The following is a 3,807-nucleotide window of genomic DNA, read 5'->3' as shown; positions in this document are numbered from 1 at the left end:
GGCAGGGACCGAACCCGCAACCTCATGGTTCCTAGTCGGATTCGTTAACCACTGCACCACGACGGGAACTCCTTATTAGGTCTTTAATCAGGGCATTTTCCTCAAATGAGTAGTCCTGATCTCTTGGAAATCACAGATATCAAATCTGGAATTTGAATTTAGTTTTACTAAAAAATCTATCATTTTTTCCCACCAAGCCACTATGTAGATAAAATACAGAATTATCATCACAACAAATAATAGCTAATGCTTATTGACTTTGTGTGTGCTTGGGTGGTATAATATATATAATCTCCCAATATGTATAATTGAATTCCACAATTGTAGTACGAATTTGGGTATTATTATCCTAGTTTTATAGATGAGAAAGCTGAGGTTCTGAGAGAGTAACTCTCCCAAATTCATAAAACAAGCAATTGTAGAACTGTCTGAATTGAACATCCAGATTCTTAATTCCTTGGTCAGTGTTATTTAGAATTTAGATGCATCAGAATTACATGAGGAGGCTTTCCAAATCCCAGATTGTCTGGTCCTCCCTACAGAGTCTCAATATTGTGGGCATAGATTATCCACATTTTAACTCATCTGAGGTTTTCCAAGGTAAGTGCCAAGCCCTGTATTTTGTTATAGGTTCCAGTAAAGCAGACTACAAATGCCATATGGTGATAGCAGAAGAAAGATGGAGGGTATAGATTTTTGGAAAAAACAATCATGGAAAAGCATAGTTCAGGCAATGAGTCACAGGCAGCAGTCACTCTTCCCTGTGGCCTTGAGGTCAAGTTCAGATCAAGTCTGGTTCTGATTAGCCTCTGGAGACAGATGAGATCAGAGTCAGAGTGTGTCGCCTTCAGGGACATTCACACACCTCTCTGATGGAATGAATGGTTCTTCCCTGTGGAAAGGTGACAAAGAAAGCAAGTTTCCTGATGGGTGACTCTAGGCTGTAGAAAGAGAGGCTAAGATTTTAATCTAGGTAGAGGAAGACTTGCCAGTGACGCACTTGACTTTTCACACAAATGCTGCAGCTGCTGGTGCTCAGACTTTAAATTGGAGTGAGGGAGAGGCAGGGTCTGTCATTAGCTGATGATAGATTTTCATCAGCTCATAATAAAACTGAGTAGCTCAGACAGCCTGTTGAAACAAATTTAATACTATTTTGAAAAAAAAGGGAAAAAAGTAGACTCATTTTTAGCAGCTAAATTCAATCCTGTGTGAAAGTCAAGCTAACATAATTTGAAGTGCCACAAGAAGCTCAAATCTCCCCCGGGGTTTAGCGGCTTGCCCTTCTCCTCTCCTCCCCAGGCCACTATCACTTTTCCTTCAGGGATCCTGGTTTCCTCTTTCTGAAGCCCGGCTTTGGCTCCTTCTTGGAGTGTTTCCATTTCCTCCAGACGTGAACCTAAGCTCCTCTCGGTTAGCGTGAGTTTGGTTATGAGTGTCTCTCCAAAGTTTTCCCTATAGGGATTTCATCCTGTTACCTGGATGGAAGGTCAGTTCAGCTCAGATGGGTTCTGTTTTGTCTTGGGTCTTTCTGTGGCCCAGAGAAGCAAAGAGCACAGCTCTACATGGTCACTCCTTTGGGGAGAACCTGATCAGTCCGAATGACTTTTCTATTTCTTGCTAGGTTCGTGATTATGACGTCAGTGTTTGGTCCTTTGCTTCCCTTCCTTTTGTATCAGTGCACATGTGTACTCTGCATCAATGTTAAAAATACTTTTGAGAGCCCAAAGTTAGTTGTGTTTGTTGACATGCTGGGAAAATAAATAGTGAATCTGAAGAAGATAAATGTAACCCATAAGTTCTACTACTCAGAGATGACCACTTTCTAGTCTTTTGTATCTTTGTATGTACATATATATATAAGCAGAGACAATTTTTATTTCAAAATGGTCATAGTTTCAATCCTAGTTTATAACCTATCAATTTGCCCTTTCCTTAAATAATATTAAACAACATCATTTTTGATAACTACATATTATTCAGTAATAGGTCTGTTATTGTATGAATTAAGCATCTAGCTTTGGATATTTATACTATTTCATCATCTGCATCTCCTTCAAGAAGTCTGTGAGGAATAGTCTTCTAATACATCCCTCCATGTTTATTGAAGTATATGATTTTTTTCTTTCTTTAATTTATAACTTCCCATCTTCCACAATTTTGTCTACTAGTGGTTCTCAAAGTGTGGTCCTTGGACTAGCAGCCTCTGCATCATCTGTGTCTTTGTTAATAAGACAAATTACCAGTCTCCACTCCAGACCTACTAAATCAGAAATGCTGGGGGTGTGGCCAAGCCCCCTGTGTTATAACAACCCCTCTAGGTGATTCGGATATCTGTTCTAAGGCATTGGTGATTGGAGAGTCTCAGTCTAGTGGACTTACCTGCAGGCATGAACCTGTGCATTTATGAGTTAGCCCTATAGCAATGCTGGAATGTGAAGATGGGAATGTGCATTTTGTAGAAAAATCCAACCATTTCCTCAGGATTCAGATTTTTGGAGCTAACTCGGGAAATGCCAGCTCTTCAGGCAGAACTCTTGTGGCCCTATGTTACTTACATCTAGGATGACTGGCCTTCATTACAGCTCATCTGCAGGACCACACTCACCACCAAACTTTTCTTCTTCTGTATTTTTCACTCCTACAAGATAGTCTTAACAACCAAAGTTTTATTTTTCCTTCTAAAAATGATATGAAACACAGCTGACAACCCCTACTTTAAAATCCGTCAATTATTTCTCCTTGACTATTGAAAAAAATTTAAATTCATCAACGTGGCATTTAAGGCCCTTCACAACATGATCACAAATTACTGTTTGAATCTCATCTATCAGCCACTACACACCCATTATTTTCAGCCTTCTTAGCCACTTTGGGTTCCCTCTATAAGCCATTCTCTTTCACAAATCCATGTCTTAACCTGTGACTTAAAATATTTTTCTTAACTTTATCATATAGAAAAATCTACACTTCTTTTACAACTCAGCTCAAATACTGCTTGATTTGTGAAGGTGTTTCTGTTATTCTAACCCATTATATTTATTAGAATGTAACTTTATACTTCAATATGAGTCTCTCTTACTGTCTTGTAAATTATTGTCTTTTTCCTATGAGTATAGAAATCAGATATTATCCTTGCAAACTTCCACAGAGTACCACGCACATAATACAGGTTCAGAAATTGCTAAATGTTTGAATGAATTATGAAAGTTCGAATTTCTTAATATGTATAGATTATATTAATTCCAAACATTAGATTCCATGCTAATTTAGTGTTACTGCAAATCTGGAAGAGAAAAGACTGTTAGTCCAGTGAGAGAACATAAGAGTAACATTTAAAATATTTTTTGCTAAAACTCATCTGAAAAAAAAGAATGGCAGACAATAATTTGGCAACCAATTATTGATTTGGTGGGTTATTTTAATTTTGTTTCCTTATTCTTTTTTTTTTTTCAAAAAACCCCTGCCCCCTAAACTAAAATTATTTTGGACTTATTTATTGACTGGAAAGTGAATTAAGGGTACATATCCTTGTTATAAAATAGAGATGATTATAAATGGAATAATATTGTACTGTTGGAAATAGTATTCATCAGTGTGGTTTGCAATCCTTTACTTTCCAAAGAAGATTTTAATAGTTGTATAATGCTTTAAGTTGAGAGATGATATCAGCATCCTCTGTTAACTATTAGTTCCACTCCCTTCTCTTTATTATTGTTTACCAAGCTTTTGTAGCCTCACTACCCAGCTGCAGGAAATTCAACTGCACCATGCCAATGCCATCAAGAAATGGCTATTTCATCGCTC

This window comes from Sus scrofa, chromosome 7, assembly GCF_000003025.6.
Source record: "Sus scrofa isolate TJ Tabasco breed Duroc chromosome 7, Sscrofa11.1, whole genome shotgun sequence".
Classification (NCBI taxonomy): domain Eukaryota; kingdom Metazoa; phylum Chordata; class Mammalia; order Artiodactyla; family Suidae; genus Sus; species Sus scrofa.
The sequence above is the reverse complement of the archived record's forward strand: the minus strand, read 5'-3'. Positions refer to the sequence as shown.